Here is a 22,398-nt window from a genome sequence, read left to right as displayed (position 1 = left end):
TGGAGCTGCGATAATGTTAACTGTTTTTTTTGTAGATTGGAGCAGATTGCACATCCTTAAATGCTAAATTGACCTTATAGCCCCATGCGTCACTTAATTGCTAATTAGCTGTGTGGCTCATGTCTGACATTAAGTGTAGCATCTGCTTTGTGAGAGATGGAAAATCCTCATTTTTGTGCGTGGGGTCTTGCAGCATTTCTTCATTATAGACTTTGTGCACTTTGCAGAGACAACGGCCCATAAAAGGCAGAATGCCATGGAGTGACAGGAGTTTTATGAGATTAACACAAATACGCTCACACAACCTCAGCGTCACCTTCTTAAATACCTCACTGGGTAATTTATTATTTATTTTTAAAAAAAAGTAATTTATTTCAAACAATCAAATTTTTCTCCGATGGAATCTCTCTCTCTCTCTCTCTCTCTCTCTCTCTCTCTCTCTCTCTCTCTCTCTCTCTCTCTCTCCCCCCCTTCTCTCCCTCACCCACCCAAGGACATCTAGGCTCATAGTGGAGCATTAATCATGGGGGCCATTTTAAAAAGAATGGAAGCACGGGGCATGAAGGGGAAACCCCAACAGCTCCACTACAAATTGGCTTTTTATTTTTTTTGTATTTATTTATCCAGCTATCCATTACGCATTCTTACTGTGGATTGTGTTTTATATATATATATATATATATATATATATATATATATATATATATATATATATATATATATATACACACACACACACACACACACACACACACACACACACACACACACACACACACACACACACACACTGGAATAGATCTGAATATCATGAGACTATTTGTACTTTCAAAATAAAAATGACACCTTATACTCTCCTTATCATTTTAAGCTAAGACACATTCTTTCAGCCTGGCATATTTTTATAAAGGTGGCGATTGCGGGCTTTTTACGTCACATGTCAACTTCACCTCAGAGTCAAATGAGTCATGCTTTGAGCAGATGCTACTTTCATGATGCCGCTGTTCCCATGGAGAGAGTCACGTATGCGTGCGAAAGTGTTAATGTGGTGAGGCTTTTTTTTCAGGGCTGTTATATCCTCAACTGATGGAGAAAGAGTGTAAACTGCATTGTGGGTCTTTTACAGTTCTGCTTGTTGTTACATTTCAATCAAACCCCAGTTTAAAAACTGCTTTTTTATATTTGTCTTAAGGTTGCAGAGAGAATACTTTATCTCTGTACAGTGAGTGTGTGTGCTGCCAGCAGGAAGACAAAAATATGTTCATTAAATAGAAACTGCTTGAGAGAGATGGGAGATGAAGAGGACGGCGAGAAAGCTAGAGAAAGTGTGCCAGAGTGAGTGAGAGGAGGGGGAAAAAAAGGAAGAGTCTTTGGGGGGGTTGGTGTTGCAGCTTTTCCAGATAAAATGCTTGCTTTGCTTGTCAATGTCAGAAAGATTCCATCAAGTTTCCTCACAGGTTTGACAGCTTCCACATGCACATCATGTTTAAATCCATTGAGTCTGAACCTCCATTATTCTTTCTTTTTTTTCTATCAGGTTAGTGAATTTGTGAGTTAGCTGAACACTACATCCTTTACTTCATCCTGTTGTCTGTCTAAATCTGACCTTACTAGAGTCCCACTTTTAGACCCGGCAGCATCTTAAATACTGAGGAGTCCTTTGCTCTTATTAATCAGGCCCGCATTAGTCCACTTAACAAAACTTACGATAAGATAAGATGCTATCTGTAAGTGATTATTGTGTGCTAAATATACCTCTAGTATGTTTGCTATTCTACATACAGTCCATTACCTTTAATAATAATCATGAAATGAATTAATTGAATCTAATCGTGGGGATGAATTTAGGATGTCAGTACAACTGAGTCAACGCCATGTACATTTCTTTCCAAATTTAGATACTTGGTGTTTAAAATTAAAAACCAAATACTCCATGGAAATTTACTGGCAGCACAAATTAGAAATTAACATCTGCAGACTGGAAAGACGCATCCCATGGTGAACTCCAGGTAGCGGTGTCACCCTTTATGTTTGGGAAATGAATTTCAACATGAGACTGAGAAAAATGTAAAAACCTGGCCAAGACACCATTGCCGTACCGCTGTGGAAACAGCATGAAGTGTTATGTAATGTAGTGTTCTGTATGTAAACAAAATGATCAGTCAAGGCACAGTAGCTACAGTACATAATGAATCTGTCTGGCTCCTTTTTAGGTTTGAAGAAACGGTGATCACATTTGGATGTTGTATATTTCTTACAGTGGGTAACAGAGCAGTAATCCTTTATTTTGTAGTCAGCCCTTGTTCGACTGGAGGTTTCCCAGTGTGTGTGCTGAATACTAATGAGCACTACTACACGTCTTACTCTCATTGTATTGTGTGCAGCATTATGATTTGGCAATTGGAAACAGTGTTGTTTTAGTTTGTTGCTTAAAGGCAATTAATTAAGGAATTTCTTGGTCCATTTAAAGTGAATTCTTCATGTATGAGTGTAGATGGAGGCATTTCCGGCTTTACTTTCCTCAGAAAAGGGTATGTGCACGTGTGCATATGAGTGTGCATATTTGTACATCCGTGTGTGCCCGTGGACAGCGATGGGGTCTTTGGATGTGACTGACGCCTGCAGGGCTTTAGGGCAGCAGATTGTGAGTGGGTGACTCATCCAGCCTGGATCCTCACTTGGGCCTACTGCAGTGCAGCGTAAAACAGATCCAGCTGGGAGATAACAGATGGGTCGGGAGGGGCAAAGAGAGTGGAGCAAGGAAAGAGGGATAAGAGAAGACAAGAAAGGGGAAAGAGAAGTAGATCGGAAGCAGCCTTGAGCAGTAATGGGGAGCGGCAGAGAGATAAAGGGAGAATTCATGCCAAGAGATACTGAAGGAGAGAGCAGGAGGAAGGACTCAGCCAAGTCAAACAGGAGGAAGTGTGGAAAACGCTCGATCTGCCGGGATTTCGGGGATTTACGTTCTTGCAAGCTTTAGGAGAAACTACATTTTATCAGTTGATATTGGTACTATGCCAGTTTATTTTGTACTCATAATTCTCGGTAGGCTGCAACTAACGATTGATTTTTTTTTTCAATTAATCTATTTGTTTAAAAAAATAAAAAAAATAAAAAATGCCCATAAAAATCCCCCAGAGCTCTTTGAATTCACGTTGTCAGTCCAAATTCCAATTCAATCTTTGAAAAAAAAGTTATTTTTTGAGAAGCTAAAACAAGAATATGGTTGTTCTTGGAAATTCTAAAATTTGTTCTGAATGAATTTTTTGTAGATAGAGTATTGAGAATCTTCGTGATGTTAATGAAGAATGGTAACCTATTCACCATGTTGGTTTCAAAGAGAGTAAAGTGCAAGTACCTCAGAGTTTTTACCTAAGTACAACAGGCTACTTACTTAGTACTTAGTTTCCAGGTTATCATTAATAAAAAAGCAAATGTTTCTCTTACGTGAAAGTCAAACGTGCTAAACACTCCTCCACCCCCCCGACCTCTACACCCTCACTTCGTGCCTCACTACGTATGTTGCAGTGGCACTGAATCTTGGCATCGAATGTAAATCATGAGGTTTAGAATTGACCAACATGGGCGTGACTTTGAGGGATACTGGGCTGAGTTTCAAGAGTAGATGCTGTGTGGTGTGTCATTGAGGACGGAGACTCATTGTTGAAATGATCAGTTAAGAGCTGAATGCACTCGTCCCAACCGACCCAGTGCTTCCAGTTTTGGCCAAGTGTGGATCAGCAATGCAGCAAAAGTGATGCTGCACTGGATCCAGTCCAGCAGTACAGTCCCCTGCAGCAATATACCTCCCATCTTTTTATCATAATTTACTGTATTTCCTCCCCTCACAGTGCCTCTTTTTCTTTCACCTTTGCTTGTTATTTGACTTCCAGCTTAACAACAAGTTTTTACTCGCCACAGTAGAGCCCTTTCTCTGATATGTCTCCATCAGGACACTCTGCTGTCCTTTGCTTGGGCGTGCTAAGCAGGCATACATTTCTGTTAGCCCTCTGACATGTGCAAACAGTATATTTTTCTCAGATATTCGATCCCAGCTTCTGAAGGCTGCTCACTTCCCAAAGGTTTCAAACGGGGAAGTCTTTCACCAATCCTCAGCAGCAGTGACACTTTTTTGACAAGTGTTGTGTAAAACATGTAAAATGTCACCCCATCACCTCACCTCTCACAAATGCTCTTGTTAATTACCTGTATACCTCATAAATCCTTTAGCGAGCATTACAACAACATGTGCACATGCACATGCAGTAGCCAGAGGGTTAAAAACTGGACTGTGGAGTTCTCAGCGTTCTGACGTCAGCTCTGTTCTGGAGGTTAGTGACTGACGGACACCAGTCCTATTCTTGGCTAGTCCTGTTGTCAGATGCATTTTCAACAACAGCACTGGGGGGTTAAACTCACTGAATGTCCTCATGTAGAGGAAATGTGGATAAACAATGTTTAGCCAGTTTAAAATCTGTGAAAGACCGAAGGTTTTCTGGGTGAAGGAAACATTGCTGTCCTGCAGATTCAGTCATTCTCGTTTTGACAGTGATGGTCACTTTAGTGGTTTTGGTTTGTCTATAGAAGGTGAGCTGTTGTTTGCCACTGTGCGTGGTTTCTCTCTGCTCCTTTCCACTCCCTTATTTCTTATCCTACCTCTCTCTCCCAACATCAGTATTCAGGCCATGGTTGATGTTTTATTCAGGACTGACATATTATATATTCTGGGCATCAACCACTGCAGGAGAGACGGCTGATGGCTTAGAGCTGGAAAAGGGTAATTCCTAGGACCTGTGATGGGTAAAGGTTTGTCTTATCAAACATGATGAATGAGCTTTGGTACTTTAGTATTCTGCATATTTCCCCTTAAAATTTGAACGGTATTGACCATTTATATGCCTAAAGTTCAGTAATATTACACAATATAACAATACCATTTGGTTTTTTGTTAAATGATTATTCCACAGTTAATCTGTCGCGACAGAGTAAACCAATTTCCTTTTTGGCAGTGTCATTGAGATTAGAGGGAGAAAGAGAGTCCTGAGAACAAGAAGCATTCACAAGATCACAATCAGCAAAACAGAAGGAACGACACTAAACAAAAAGCAGGATTTAAAACACGATTAATGTCTGGAAATGGCTTGGACACTGAGACTAAATTCAACACAAACACACTTCTACATCAGAGACATTCAGGTCACATTTATTGCTAAAAACTATAACCCAGAAATCTTCACATACACTCTTCTGGAAACCCATTCACCATGTTGATTGTTGGCTTTTGTTGTAACTGCCGAGGTGTTGTGGATACAATGAAGGGCGATGCAACGTAATTTACAGTTATTGATGTTTTTACACCCCCAGAGACCTTGTTCAGGGTTATAGGTCTTAGTCCAGACACAGGTCATGAACCAAGTCACCCAAGCCAATCACATTTTCATTCAAGAAATTTTCATTTCATTTGAATTAAACCATATAATGATATTTTAAAAATAACACAAGACAGGACAAAACCACTGTACAATCTGGCTGCTCTGTGAGGCTCTCATGCACATTGCATTAAAAAAAAAAATCAACAAATTGTTAGATAGAGAAAAGTTTAAGACCAAATTTTTGGCAACATATATCAGGTTGGGAGAGGAGATGTATGTGGCAGTAGTATTTGTGTGAAGAAGGCGATAGATGGTCATTTTTAATTTTTAGAGTTTATGATATTTTATTTAGTGAGCAAAGATGTAAAAAATGAGCTTCTTAAGAAAGAATGTATATATTTTCAGCCATACTAGCGTCAGAGCTCTGTGGATGCCAATGTTGGTCGGTCCACCACTTTGGTCCAGATTGAAATATCCCGACTATCAGTTGGTTTGCTGCGAAATTGACATTTGTGGTCCTCAGAGGATAAATCCTAGTGTCTTTGGTGATCCTCTGACTGTTCTTTTAGCCCCATCATAAGGTTGACGTTTATTGGTTTTGCTGAAATCTCACAATAACTGTTGGATCGACTGCAATAAAATTGTATACACATAACCAGTGCCTGTTGACTCAGTCCTCATGACTTTGATGATCCCCTGTCCCTGAGGGTTAATCCTCTGGGGACTATGAATGGCTGCACAAAATTTCACAGTAGAATGACCTATAACCTAATGGTAGCATTGCTAAAAACATGAAGAACCTAAATAGAATGACACAGCATGTGCTTTATATTGTAGATGATGCATTTACTCCTTTGCTGGAAATTATGTGAAGAGGTCATGTGTGCGGGGAAAGTGTGGAACAGAAAGAAAGCGGGAGGAGACACTATACAGAGGGGATGAAGTGTAGCAGAGAGCAGGAATAGATGAGAGGAGGAAGTAATGGAGAAAGGAAGATGATGTTGGGAACAAAAGAGAAGAGGAGGCTTTGCTTTCAGGCAGCTGCAGCATCATGCGCTCAGTCTAATTTCTAATTTGGTTCATGAGAGGACAGTAATGAGGGTGGGAGGAAACAGAACATGCTTTATTGTATTTACATGTTTGCTAAAGCGAGTGTCCAGCAGGTTTTGGGGGGACAGAATGTATCTTTTTGTGCTTGTATGCTTCCCTTTGTAAAGAAAAAGCCATGTTAGTTGATGTAGCCGTGGACATAGTTAACTCGCCAAACCCTGTGCACACACACAGCGTCCTCCCACCAACTGCAGAACTGAGACCGAATGGCTTGACAGGGATTATACTGAGATTAATCGGAGCACAGTGACTTTGCATCCTGCATTGGAGCTGTGTGTGAGTCAGAACCGGAGCGCTTCAGCAGTAATCTGTGAAACGTGGTGCATGTGCCGGGGTCAGAGATTCACGAATCCTCGTTGCTGTTTTAAAAAAAATATTTTTAGTTGATTTCCTCTCGGGATTTTAGTGCTGATTTCACATTCTATTTTCACATTATAAGTCACCACTTCCCCTTACTTTATGTTGCTTTACACTGAAAAACACATAAGAATGTTTAAGTATTATCATGTGAAGAGGCAGGTACAGCATATGGCTTCAACATCAAGTCTTATCACAGGATAAATAATTATCACTAAACTCGTACATTTATGCGTAATTGCTTTAATGTTTTTGTTTTCCGTGCTGTTGAGTCATAATTAATTTAGTCACGCTGGGGCTTTGTGTAAACAAGCCTCTTCATCATCTCCCAGACTTGGGTAAGCAAAGTTATTTTTCTGCCGTTCAGACTCAATGTGACAAACACCGCCCACACTGAGGTGTGGATTAGACACCTTGAATTAAATGCAAATGAAAAATATATTTTTAATTGGATGGTCTCCAGTATGCATGCATGTAGGTGTGTGTGTGTGTGTGTGTGTGTGTGTGTGTGTGTGTGTGTGTGTGTGTGTGTGTGTGTGTGTGTGTGTGTGTTAGCACAGCCATCTAAGCAGGTGTTTGCAGTGTATATTAATTTGTTTGAAAAGATAATTGGTACGCTCTGCATTGGGACTAAAGTAAAGGAAGTATAACAATCCTGAGAGAAAATTTGTCTTAATATAAATTAAATAGATTTTTTTTCTTCTTTTTTTCTCCTGCATAAAACACATCCAAATAATATAAACCGCGTACAATATGTGCAGTGATTTTCTTTACGGCTACAAAAGGATGTTCTAACAAACTATTCTTTTGAAAATTAGAATATTCTAAATATAATTCGGACTTTACCTTCAAGTTCACTTATTTAGAACTCATAACCAGTATAAAAACACTCAAAGAATAATTTATAATATACTATAAGGTAGCAGATATGTTATTGATATATTTGTCAACAACTGTAACTCCTCCTGTGAGCACGCATAAGTGGAGGTTGGTATATAAACAGATAATAAATGATAATAGTAAAACACAGTTGTAATGATGTAAAATATTTCTCCATAGGACCAATTATGATTGTTAGCAAACAGTGCACATTAATAAATACTGTTTGCTAGAAATTGTCTAGCTTTTTTTTTCTTCTTTTTGGCTTAGTCCCTTGAAATATATCATGAAATTGATGTTTATGTCCCACCACTGAGATGAGAGCAACCATTTTTTACTGAGTTTGCATTTTTCCAGTTTGCAAAATTGAAGGCAATGCTGATGGTTCTGGGGAGAGTTCATCACAGCAGAGCTTTCAATATGAATTACGTTCAAGCCCCCAAACCACAAGCATGTAAAATAACACACACAGCGTGTCTGGGCTTGAATCCATAAATTATTGATCCTCAACCTACTTTCTGAGCGTGGGCACAAACACAGACATACTTCTTTTTATATATTTCATTTTCTGAAGCACTGCTGACCTGCTACACTCAGTTGCCAGATTATTAAGTACACCTAGCTAAAACTAATGCAGTTACAGTCCTTCAGTGAATCATTCACGCATGAAGGTTTTAATGTTCAGTTTGTGTTGAAACTGTTTTATAGAGGTGTGGATTCAACTGTGTGGTCATTTAGAGACTATAATGTGTGTGCGGTTTTATTGTATTGCGTTATACTGACAGGAGTTTCTGTTATTAATGCCAGTGTGGGCAGGCTAAAAAAAAAAGAAACACCCCTCGCCAACATGCTCTAAACAACAACAATAATGCACTGATGTAGAGGCAGTAATATACAAGGTCACAATGTATCGATCCCTCTATTGAAACATTATCTGGACTTTATTTTTGAATTATTTTTTCACTGCTGACTTTTTTGGGGGTTCAACTAACAATAATTCTAACTATGGATTAACTTGCGGATTATTTGCACATGTAATGTTTTTGTTTATAAAATGCGGATTACATCTTTAAATTGCTTATTTTGTCTGACCAAGAATCCAAAACCTAAAGAGAAGAGGTTTATTATCATGAAAAAAAGAAAGAAGAAAAGCTTCAAATCAGCACATTTGAGAAAATGTTTGTCTTTTTTTGCTTGGATAAATTACAATAATCTCTTAATATTGTATTATTTATAATCATATTTGTGTTGAAAAACATTTTCCTCAGTGCAAGTCTCTCGTATGAATTTAAAAGTTCTGCAGTAACCATCAGTATTCTGGGTATCATTTTATTTCCGGTCCCCTACTGACGTGATCTTCTTTATGGAGTGGAAATCTAATCAAATCAGCCCACTGTTGAAAAGCAGATAGTCAATATCAAATATAGAGGATGTTGGTCTGCTGAGGCTTTTCAATTCTCCTCTTTTAATGGGTCATGCCGGCCTCTGGATGTATTAATATTATTGTTTATTTTGGGAGGAATTGTCTGTAGCATGATTGAAAGTCTGATAGTGTATGGAGGGTACAAAATCTGTTTGATCTGTTTTTGTTCCTTTTTTCTATTGATTTTTGTGGAAAAACACGACTGCTTGCTTCTTGCAGGATCCATTATGGTGCTTGTTGATTTAGCTTGAAGTAAGAAGTGAAATACATTTATCTTCACCAACAATGATAATGAATCTTCTTTTAGGCTAGGCAGAATTCGCTCCAATCCAGTCTGGTGTTGTATGAAAAGCTCTTGTGAAACGATGTGTTGAGTTCAGGGAGCCTGGTGGAGTGTTGGTGTCTCCTGCGCTCTCACAGACCACAGGAACGATCTGTACGTTCCCGGTGAAATATTGAGTTCCCCTAATGGTGCAAACACAGTTTCTCTGCAGGCATGGTGTCACAGAATAAACAGCCTGACTCCAGCTTCTTTATCTTATTTGTTCTGTTGCTGTATCTTGCTCCATATCTCTTACCTATCATCTCTCTTTTCTTTTTATTTAGTTATTTATATTTAGCATGTTTATATCACATAATACATTATGAACCAGTTTTAAATTTCAGTTTGCTTCATTGCACTTGAATACAACAAAGTTAAATGATACAAAAGAACAAAACACATTTTTTACATTTGCTTTTTTTGTGCATTTAATTATAAAATGTAGTTATTTTTTGCATTATGTCACATTATGATATTTTGTACCTTATACTGAGCTAATATAAAATGTACAGATTCACAAAAGAACACAAACTTTTGATGCAGATACAGTATGTCATTTCTTCTTGAATTTACATACACACAATGAGGCTGCTTCTAATGATTATTTTCACTATCAATTAATCCGCAGTGTTTGTTTTATGAAATGTCAGAAAATGCAACTTTGTAAACACATCAGACCAAGAAAAGCATTTATGAAGCTGCAACAAGGATATTTCACTTTTGCTGGTTGGTCAACTAATTTACTTAGCTCTATTATAAAATATAAAAATTTGATCTATCATTTATTAAAGCTAAGTATTCCATTTTCTTTGTACATTTTTGCTTTTCACACATTTTCTGTCTTCTTTGTCTCACACATTTAACTTTTCTTCCTTTCTCTTTTTACACTTATGCAAATGACTTGTTGTTGTTTCGAGAGGGCTGATGATCTCATGGTAATGAAGGTAATGAGAAGTGGTTGGAACCTCCAGAAGAAGTTAGTAAGTGGGCCCTGAGTCAAGATTATTTTATCATATGACTCATTGCTGCGTTGGCTCTTTGATTAGATATTAAAATTGAAATTACATTTCGAGCAAAGCTTATGCTCTTGACGTATCACAAGTTTCCGATGAGTCAGCGACAGGAAGTCAGGGTGGTGGATGGGTCAAAAAACTCCGGGCTTTTGCTGGGGGTGTCCCGCGTGAACCAAGTACTTTTATTGCCGAAACACAATCAAGTCTCAATTTTCTGTTCAGTCCAAAGAAAAAACGTTTTCCTCAAAAGGTAATTGAGAGTGCACTTCAGTTGTATGGGAACATCATTTTGTAGGAGACAGGGTTGGGATTTCAGTGAGTTTAACTAGTTTTTTTGGGCTCTGTGGGAGGATGGGTTTTGACATTGACCAATGGAGTGAATCTACGCTTTTGTGTTAGGTGAGAATTTTGCTACGTTTTTAATATCGGCACATATCGAGCCTTGCCGTCACTGTTCAGTGTGACTGATCTTGTGTGAAAGGTCGAACAGCTCATGAGGAAGACAAAGCAGCAAGGGGCTTCCTGCTAGGAGACACATGGCAGCAGCGTTCCTGAACCTCCGCCTCAGAAACCGAAATTTTAGAAAACTAACACCATGACTTCCCACAACAAGTCGAGGAAGCAGCAGATTTATAAAATGGCTGCTGTGTCCACTGAAAACTATTAGATCTTCTTTTCTGGATACCACGTGTATGAAAGCCTTTATGTAGAGCGAGCTGAATCCCACTGGGTCACTTATGATGAAGATCAATGTGTTTTTATATAAAAGACGTTCACCTGCTCTCTAATAGCAATAACTCATCTATAGAAATAGTATTGATAAGATTGGCTATCATTCAAAATTGACAGGACAATATGAGGAGCACTTTGATATAAAATCAATAAAAAGGTCACTAATAAAAGCTAAAGCTGGTTCAATATTTTATGAACTGACGGTACAGAACTTCAACCCGACTGGCGGCTAGGCCATAATCTTAAATATAATTGATGTGGTCATGACACATCTGTGGATTATAGACACACACACACACACACACACACACACACACACACACACACACACACACACACACACACACACACACACACACACACAGTGCAGGCAGCAGCCTGAGCTTTAATAACTATCATCAATACAGATTTTCAGCATTCATGATCCTAGACAACCCCGCCATTACAGCCACGCAGATTTAGCTAGTGACACTGATGGGTAAACATTAAAATTATATTACTATGAACTTGCTGTATGAATATAATATGTTTCCCGTTTCAGCTAAGTGTTGGGAAAAGTCGAGTCCTCTACAGGCTTCAAAGCACTGTCATTATGTCTTCGGAGAGACACTTTGTGTTTGAAATGGAAATTGCAGAGTGGCAATCGAGTACGGAGAACGAGAGAAGTGTGTTGTTTATGTAGCTGTCTGTGCTTCTACAGTATGTTTGTCCAGGAGAGTGTTTGAGTGATGGTGAGTCACTCGAGGGGAGGATAAAGTATCATTTATAAATCATTGTTTTAGGGTCATACTCCTCTCTCTGTCTGCTGGTGATGAATGGAATTGAGAGACATTGATTTTTTTTTTTATGTTTATGCTAATGGCTGATATTTTGTGCAAATAGTAATTATCTTAAAATGGTCTCATTGTGATGCCGGAACATGTCAAGTGCTCTGTTCCTCCTCTAGGCTGTCTCCAGGAAAAAGCCTCTCACGCTGTTTTTTTTAATTTTAAGATTAAAGAAACATTCACTAAGCAAAAATGCTTCTTTTTCTGCAGCGTCCTGCTTCACTCACAAACCTGGTGCTGCCCAGGACAACCAGTACAACCACAGTCTTGGCCCGTTTGCAACTGAATATTGTTTCTTAGTGGATTATTTCTTTTTTCTTTTTTTTTTTGCTTAGATGTCTTGCGCTTATTGTTCTATTTTGGTTTCAGACTTCTGAATCCCCCTCCCCTGTTGACGGCTGTTTGATGCAGTTGGAGAAACCAAGCAGAGCTTAGAAGGCCTGATTAAGAATGGGAGTGTCAGCTCCCTACTTTGCAAGTTGGCTACACCTATGAAGTATACCGATAAGCATGGACAACTTTGGGTAAAATTATTTACAGAAATAAAAACTCTTAAATTGGCTCATATGGTCAGTGTAAAAATAATTAAATCAATGCAGTCTGATTATCAGGCTATAGTTATTCAGTATGAATGTCTAAAGAGAAAAGACAAAGTATGAACAAAATGAGCAAGAAAGCTAGTGGGTGTTTTTAAAAAATGATTCTGAGAGGGAATTAAAAGAGAGAGTTGAACACATTGAGTCTTTCACACTTCCTCATGGATCCTGGGCAGAACTATAGGTGGTCTGGCAGAGTTACTGAGAGTACTGAGAGTGTGATTGTGCAGAACATACTAAACACTAGCAAAGTACAGTTTATTATAGAAGCTATTTTAGCACAACTGCAGAGGTAAGCACAATGGATGAAGGATTATTTTCTTTACTTACAGTTCTATTAAAAATGGCATACACTTTTTTGCTCTCTTGCCATGAATTGTAAAAACAACAGGAAAAATGCTTAAAAAAACAAAACAACGAAACCTGAAAACAAATGATAATTGTTTTAACGAGACTGTGCAGTAAATAGATTCAGATGCATTACACAATCAATCCAAACCAATAGCTTGACATATCGCAGCCATCATTCATGTCGTGTGTGTCATTATTTATCCTCTAGCTTTGTCTCACCACCATCATCACGTATCCCAATGCACACAATCTCTGGCATGCTTTCCTCTCTCTCTCTCACACACACACACACACACACACACACACACACACACACACACACACACACACACACACACACACACACACACATACACAGTGCCAGCTGGTTTCCCTTCCCCTTCCTCCCCCCCGTTCACCGAAATGTTCATGGATGGATTTGAGTGTGCACACATCTCCCCAGCTACAGACTCATCCCTGCTGCTGTTACATAAGAGCCATGCAAAGACTTACAAATCAGATTATAATAGCCACATGCCGCACACTCTGAGAGCATAGAGGTCAGTGAAGCAACATGGAGAGCCAGTGGACGGATGCTGGCGTGAGTCTGAACAGAGGAAACACTGGCACCCTGTCCTGTGTGGATCCAGTCAGTTGGTACTCGATGCCCATTTGTCCTGCAGGTATTGAATTGTCTGATCTAGAATTCCACTTTTGTTTCCAGTAAAACTGTCACCGCTTGTTCCTCTGTTGTTTTGTACGACATTACAACCAGGCGGAGCGTTGCATTTTGTCCGCTCTAATGCCGCCCCAGGCCTTGATGCTCTGTGGGATAACTATCACCCTGAAACAGTTGTAAGATGGTGCAGGAACCAGCCACCACATTGGCTTTAAGAATAACAAATGGATTTTCCTTGATTCCACAAAAGCACAGGTCTATTTTCAGGACAGTAGGTACAATTATTAGGTTGCTTCTAAATCAAGTCTGAATATCCATCCACAGTTTGGTTCCTCTGGCGCTATAGTATGTCTAGGTTTAACGGTGGCAGTGTAGATTCCAGTTAAGATGAATGTAGTCAGACATATAGTCGAGTCACAGCCCAGCAGTGAATATACTTCGTGCAGTGTTGCATGACAATGAGAACAGCGAGGCCTTGAGGGTGTTTGGAGGTGAGAATAGACGAAAAGGGAGTGTGGAACGAAGGGAGGAAAAACAAGACATGCAGTCTGAAAAAAAGGAGACAAGACAAAGATCTTCTGGGCTTTTTTACGCAATGGTTTTTGACTTTTTGAGATTTGGCAGTTTATTGTTATAATCCCAACTGACCCAAACCTTCCTGTTCCTCTACCGTCCTCATTAATCATCCTTTAATTCCTACAAAAATGGAAATGAAAATAGAGAGTTTGAAGGTATGAAATAGGTGAAAAATAAACCATTTGAACCTGTAAATGAGAGGAAGGAACAAGTTGGGAGATACTTTCACAGGAGAAAGAGCTGGTTTTAATGGTGTCAGGAAGAGTCAGATCCTCCCGTTATTGTCCAGCAGCAGAGGCTGTCCTTCTAATAGCCTCACTAATCACTCTTGTCATTTTTAATCTCCCTCTTCCACCCTGGGCGTATTTAAAGCAACGGCCTCCGTGTGCCTGGCCTGGGATTAGACTAGCGAGCAGGAGAGGAGGGAGGAGGGAGGAGGGAGGAGGAAGCGTGGGAGGCAGGGGGGGAGGAGAGCAGCAGCAGTGGCAGCACACTCCATGTGCGCCTCACATTGGGCGCCATGTGACTGATGCTAATGCTAACGGTACAGTTGTGAATGCTAAAAAATATAGGCTAGAACAAAGGTGAACTGGCTGTTGTGTTTTTAGGTGCACAGCAGTGAAAAAACTCTCAAACCTCAGGAACCTCATAATGTTCTGCAAGACGACTGTGGCCAAGTGGAGAGCATGGCCGTCCTTCAATCATAGGATCGGCGGTTCAATCCCCAGCTCCAGTCACATGTCGATGTGTCCTTGAGCAAGACGCTTAACCCCAAATTGCTCCTGTAGCTGTGAATCTGAATTGTGAGTCGCTTTGGATAAAAGCATCTGAATAACAACCAGAGAAGTATTACATTCAGTCGTTTTGGTCAAGTCAAATCTATTTTATTATATATATATATATATATATATATATATATATATATATATATATATATATATATATTTCCCTATATCACCAATGAAAAACTTGCCTCAAGGGGCTTCACAATCTGCACAGCAAACGACATCCTCTATCCTTAGACCCTCGACTCGGATGAGGAACATCTCCCAGGCTTTGATCTTGTCCTTCATCTTTCTCTCTGCAGCAAGCTGCCAATCTGCCGCAGCTCGTTGTAGAGAGGGTGAGAAGGGTTATGGTGGCTTTGATTTTGTCCCTCGTTGTCCTCTCCACCACTGCCTCCACACTGTCCAATTCCAACCTGACCCCCCTATAGCTTTTTGAGACTGCTGACCTCCAATTATTGATGCCACCACCCCAGAACAACATCTTCCTTCAAAGCAGGTATATTCCTTCAAAGTCTTCACTACATGTATTATGTGTCTGGACTGACATGGATGTAAACTGCAACTTCACTGGTTGGCACAGACGTACTGTACAAACGTGAGGCAGTTTTCATTCTGTTTTGACATACAGTATCGGCTACATTTTTATTTTACTCTTAATAAAGAAAATACATTTAAAAAGAAAAGGCAACACAATTTCAAGGAAACAAGGAGGGAATACATCCAAAGGTGCACAGTTTGTTCATACATTACTGAAGTCGATGCTTTGTACTTTACAACAATTACAGTTCTTGTGTTAAGGAATCTGACGTGGGATTATTCTTCAGGAAGTCTTTTAATGAACCCCACATCTTTTCAAAGTCCTTGGCTTTTTCCGTAATTACAAATGTAACTTTTTTTCTACCAACATAGAGCTGATGATACTTTTAACAACAGAGACACAGAAATAATTTTAGGGTTTATTTTCCAAAAACTCAGCAATTTCATATTTGGCATGCAAATAGATAGATAGATAGATATACCTATCTATCTATCTCAAGTAAAGCAAACTAAATGTATTATTTTTACGGCTGCATATATGACCATGTATAATGTATGTACACAACACCGAGGGAGGGAGGGAGGGAGAGAGGACGAGAGGGAGAGCGCACAACTGCTTTTTAGAGTTAAGAAGTAATGGATTAAAATGCAAAAAAATATAAAACTTTCAATTGGAAAGCTTGCTCCCCTTAGATCCCTTCTTTTGTAAAGATGAATCCACTAATCTACAATTGTTTGTAAAATCGAATTTATGTAACATTAAAAAAACTCATAAACAGATGAAGACACACAAGAACAAATAAGCGAACATCGTAACCTCAGGCTTGTGTGTATGTGTATATGATTTTATAGTATTGATCACATTGTGTTCTGCAGTGAGACGCGTAATCTAATCCTGGACTTCCGTTTAAGAGCAACAGACGCTTTAGGTGTCAGAGTCTCTGGTCGGTTTCCTCCTCAGCCATTTAATAGCATTAGCTCAGGGTGTCTTACACAGGTGTAACACCCTGCTGTTTTAATTAATCTGGGTGAGCAGTTCTTTTTATGGAAAAGAAAATACTGTTGGCCTGCTGATTTCATATAACAAAGTGGGATTCAGTAACTGGTAATGGTTTGTTAATTTGGGGACAGAATGATTCATTACTACAACATCTATCAGTGTTGGCTGAAACCCTAAAAGTTTGAAGCAAGACACAAACATTTTTTCTCATTTTTAGGAAGATTTTGGGAAATACATTTTTTCGCTTTCTTGCCAAGAGTTATGAGAAGATTTAATACCACTCTAGAGTTCTATCAATCCTCTTATCTAGCTCTCATCGGGAAAGTGAATAAGTGTGTTTTTCAAAATGTTGAAATATTGTTTGTTTTTTTTAATTAAATGTTTTTATATTGATGTGAAATATAGGCATTAATCCTGTCAGTTTGTACATCAAACACCCTTATTTAGCTCTCATCTCACTCTTCTTGTTAAATATATATTTTAAATTTGAATGGCATTTTAATATAAATACATGAGACTGCCAAAGATCAATTGTGTCGTCGTATTTCGTTTTACAAACAAACATTTGTAATGTTCTTATCCCAGCTGTATAGATTCTTTACTTTTGACCTCTGCCCTTACTTCAGATAATAATCTGTTGAACAACAAATACTGTGAACACATCATTTCATTGTTCAGTTCAGTCTTTGTTGCCCTGCATAGGAAATGTGCAGCATGGCAAGACACATTAGACTCATCCATCTGTAGTAAATAACAAAAAAATGAAAAGTAATGCAAGTTAGAAAAAGTAACACACTTGCAGTTAAACATCCATTCAACAAAAATTAAACCAGTAAACAAGTTAAAGGAGAAGACGATACAACCGTTTTAGTGGTTGTGAGTAGAGAATCTCTCTCAGCAGTAAATGCACTTGAAGTTGACCCGTTACATCAAGCTGGTTTCCTCTCACCTTGTTTTGTCACCTCAGCCTGTAAATGCTGATGTACCTTTTAAAGATCCACTGTGAGAGCATGTCAGGACACTGCTGTCTGACCCGGGTGATGATGCAACAGATTTTGGGACAAACAGCCAGGGGAGGATGCCCAGCGGCCTGTGGCCAAATCGCTGGGCTATTTTCTTCTCCACATTTAATCTGGTCAGGTTTGGTTTACGTGGATGCCAGTTGGAGAGAAAAAATTGAGAGTGAGGAGAGTCGTCTTGTTCTACGCTCTACATTCAGCTGTTCTCACTCTCACCAGCCGCGAAAGCAACACTGGTTTTGTTTTTCATCTTGTGAGAATCTTTGTGTGTCATCATAGCAAAATGTTGTCCTGGAGACACCTACTCCCCCAAATGTTTATGATAATATTTGGTTAAATGTGAGATTTATCTACGTGTGTGTGTGTGTGTGTGTGTGTGTGTGTGTGTGTGTGTGTGTGTGTGTGTGTGTGTGTGTGTGTGTGTGTGTGTGTGTGTGTGTGTGTGTGTGTGTGTGTGTGTGTAAATGGTGTATGTATATTTTTGAACCAGTGAGGACTTTGTTTATTTCCCTTTGGCTTCCTTCACATTAGTGTTGAAGTTCCCCTCCAGTCAAACGTGTTTAGCTTATTGTCGCTTCTCTTGGATGGCTGATCTTCATGGTGCAGAATGATGTGGATAGTTTGACACTAGAAGGCTATTTTTACACTCATTTGCTGAAGGAGGAAAGTTTCTTCTACTCACTTTAAATCTGAGTTTAACATGTGGGCGAATTTGTATGATAGTGAGTGGTAATTTTATTTGCAGCTTACATAAGTGTGCTATTAAAACTTAAAACCTCCAGTGCACATACAATGAGAATGGACTCTTCAGTGAAGTAGGAGACATCTTGTGTCGAACATTTTAAACTTTGAAAAGAAGAATATTTGCATGTTCATATATTCTGGAATTTTCTGTGAGGAAGAAATTTGATACCTTTTTGTGTTAAAAAAAAATAATATATATATATTTTGGGCACAAATTATTGATCAAAGCAGAGAATATTTTATATGTCTAAAGGGTCTTTGAATTAGATCATGTTAGAATACAATTGCTGCAATGTATTTGGAATAACACAGCCCTCGTCCTGCAGTGAAACCATATCCCCGCATTACAGCTTTGTCTGGAAGCATCACAAATCAGCTGCATGTGCATTTACACGCATCTATCGGCACCGTGCATGACAGCCTTTACTACTACGAGTGCTTTGCATATGACGTAGCAGCCTGTGACGTCCCAGGTTACGTATCATCTATGCCGCTGCTGTTATTTCTCAGCAGCCAACTGCGCATTTTAGTCATCTCTCTAAGGTTCACTTCACACTGCTTGTACTGCTGCGCAGTTCACCTTGTTGTGTCCTTCCCCTGCAGGGAGAAAGCGGAGTGGGAGGGCCAAGAGAGAGTGACGGGTGGAGAAAGAAAAAGGATGGGGTTGTTTGTGGAATGAGGGACAGATAATGGGGACAAAAACAGATCAGTTGTGTCATGGTGCTGCTTCCCCAGGAGGAATTAGATTGCTGTTTTTTTGGTGTTAGGCGAGAATAGTGGCTTGGTTCACATTTACATAGTGTGTAGGAACCCACTGCGAGTAAAGGATCAATCTTTAGTCGCGCGGTTATTGCCTGTGACATGATATATATATAGTCCATTAGTGCCTCTGAGTGTGTGCAGGTTCATCTTGGCATGTATTCCTCATCACTGTACTAAAATGCTGTCTCCTCAGCTTGCAGCCATGAAAACAGAACACTGGTTCTGTCTTTGCTCCTCACTTTGCAAGTGTCTGGGGGTTGAACATGCGTTGACAGCAGCCATGGGCAGCAGCGCTGTTCCATTTACTCCAAACAGCCACCAACAGCTCATTTTTATTCATTCAGTTGCTCTTCCTCTGCCAAGCTACACGCATGTCCCTACAGGCACCGCTTGACTGAGTTGTTTTTCATCCATTTAGCTTACGAAATAACTGATGTCCTCTGACTCTGAAACCCTCGACTCTCTCTATCGCTGAGCCAAATAAGTCTTAGATGTGGGGGACACACAGACTCATACACAAAAATTAAGTGCAGCGGAATTTAGAGCTTTGCATAGAGGTGGGTCTTTCTGCTTCACTCCAATCCCCATATTCATCAGTATTGAACCTCAGACGTTCTAGTGGTGCTCTTCCACATACCACTTGCTTGCTTATTACTTAATACCTGCACTTTCTGATGAATGTAATTGTTCATGGTGCATTTAAGTGTTTCCATGCTCAAACAAGCTGTTAGAAGAGGAAGAAATATAGTATGAAATGGAGGTATATTGTTTGATAATTTGTACTATAGTTGATGTAATTATTCAATTAGTTTATAAGCTGATTGACAGGTCATTTGATTGCAGTTATTTTGATATCCGATTAATTGTTTTATTCATTTTCATTCCCCAGTCTCAGTTTCTCAATAATGAGATTTTGTTGCATTTGTTTCTTATTCAACTGATCAAGAGAAATGAATTGACAACATAATGATCGTCAGTCATAGACCTAATGTACATACTACAGTATGCAGGCTGCTGATTTGCTGAGTACCTTATCTTTCCAGTTAAAGCAAAAAAAGAATAGATAAATATAAAGTTGTGGACACAAAACTAAGTAAACTTACTCAAATTTGTAAAACCCTGCGTAAAGTGAATTGTTTTGCAATAAAAATCTCAGTCATCTTGAAGCTGTGCATCATGGCGTGAAATATTAATCATCACCCTGGGTCAGAATATTAGACTAATTCTCTCTGTACAGACAGAATACTTGGTAATATCCTCCAACAGCAAATGGTGACTGTGTCATTAGGCACAGCCGTGACTCACTGCTACATATGAAAAAAAAGATTAGAGCTTCCCAAAAAATCCTCCTTTTGATGGTATCCTTCTCTTTGTCGATACATCTATCTCCACTTAGATGATTCATTAAAGAGAGTGTGTGTGTGTGTGTGTGTGTGTGTGTGTGTGTGTGTGTGTGTGTGTGTGTGTGTGTGTGTGTGTGTGTGTGTGTGTGTGTGTGTGTGTGTGTGTGTGTGTGTGTGTGTGAGGTGTAAAGCATATGTGCCTCAGTTTTTTTTAAATAAATACCCGTTTCTATTTAAAAGGAGGCCAATCTTTTTTTGTACATCCACGTCACATATATCGTCTGAAACCAGGTAGAAATGTCATGTGCTCTAACGCCAGTCACATTGTATCCCAGGTGTAATGTAGGACAGTACAGTATGTGATTAGACGGCTTGGTTGAACACCAGAAGTGTCCCTACGTACATCGCTTTTGGTGGTACACACACACACACACACACACACACACACACACACACACACACATACAATATCATGGACCATGTCAGACATTTACACTACACATTGCTATTTTACAGCCATATTTTCGACATGTGCACCTCCATCTTTAACGGCTCAGTTTGTCGAGGTCTTCCAATCAATGGTGTTGTTATTTTCCATAGTGAGGCTTGTTTCCCTATTTTGTCTCTGATCATCAGGTCAGAGGACAATAGAGTACAAACAGTGAGATAAATAACAGGAAGTTACCGATGCTGAGACGCACAGTACATGCTGTACCTGATGAGCCAGGTACCTGTCTCTATGGCAACCAGCTCAAGGAAGATTTGAAGACATTGTAGTGATGTGTAGGTGAAGCTAATGACAGGAAATGCAGCTCGCTGTTAGACACATACTGTGTGTGTGCATGTGCGTGTGTTTTGCATTGCTGTCAGAATATTGAGATGTTTCACAAGTGGGATCAGAGGATACTTTTGCTAGGATGACTCATAGAGCACCAATCCTCAGAAAGACTTGCGCTACACAAACTACTGTCACAGTTTAAGTCTTATAACCACCCTCCCTCCCTGCTCTCTGCCACAGATCACCCCTCTTGTGTTTTACACATTTCACTTGCTTAATTGCAACTATTTCCCTATTTCAGGATCTTTGAATTGTTTTGAAATGAGATGATTCACTCCAAGAAAAGAATAATACACTTTATTTATAGAGAGCTTATCAAAACAAAGTGCTTCACAGAGAGAAAAACTATGGAAGATGGGACTATGGACTATGGAAGAGACATAAGACTACTGCCTGTGGATCTCATACTATGCAAGGTTCATAAGGGATTAAGAGGTCTAAAATATAGTCTGGAGCTAGGTCATGAAGAGCCTTAAAGGTAATCACTAAGATCTTAATCAATCTTAAAGCAAACAGGGAGCCAATGTAAAGAGGCTGAAACAGACGGGATGTGTTCGTATTGGTTCTTGTTAAAAAAACTAGCAGCTGAGCTCTGTACAATCTGTAGTCATTTCAAAGTATTTTTGATGAAGACAAGAGGAGCGGCTCATTCAATAATAAAGGCACAAGGAGATAAAAGCAAAATCAATAGTTCCTGCATTTCTAAAAGTTATTTTTGCAATATTTCTGAGGTGATAGAAACGTGATTGGACAAGCTTTGTGATTTGATGTTCAAAAGAACAAAATAAATGATGATAATAATAATAATATTTATTATATATATATAAATGTATTGTGTGATTTTTCAGGCCTATACTCGAGGAAGGACTTCATCCACTGACCTTAGCTTTCATGGTTTCTTTAGTCACGCGTTCTTTTTTTCCCACTCCCTCCGTCCTTCCTCTGAGGGCCTCGTCTGGCCTCGTTGTGTCAGATTGCTGCCCCCTCAAGCCATCTGGTTACATCACAGACTGGAGCTGGATGGTCGCAGAGCTGGAAATATTATGAGAGAGGGGACAAGAGCCCAAAGCAGTCATTTCTGTGTTTATGTCTGTGCACGTGGATCTGTGCCATGTCTGAAGCTATAAGGGCCAACGCTCCTAGCTTGTTGC

At 39.4% G+C, this 22,398-nt stretch overlaps 1 protein-coding gene across 4 annotated transcripts in view; it reads left to right on the top strand.

The window, feature by feature from the left end:
• Positions 1–22,398, top strand: part of sh3gl2a (SH3 domain containing GRB2 like 2a, endophilin A1) — a 36,011-nt gene that overhangs the window by 3,368 nt on the left and 10,245 nt on the right. The window lies entirely within an intron of this gene.

Source organism: Cebidichthys violaceus, unplaced genomic scaffold (assembly GCF_023349555.1).
Source record: "Cebidichthys violaceus isolate CVI_PGR_0920_01 unplaced genomic scaffold, fCebVio1.0.p SCAF_4, whole genome shotgun sequence".
Lineage (NCBI taxonomy): Eukaryota > Metazoa > Chordata > Actinopteri > Perciformes > Stichaeidae > Cebidichthys > Cebidichthys violaceus.
Note: the sequence above shows the minus strand (reverse complement) of the source record. Positions and strands in the feature narration are given on the sequence as shown.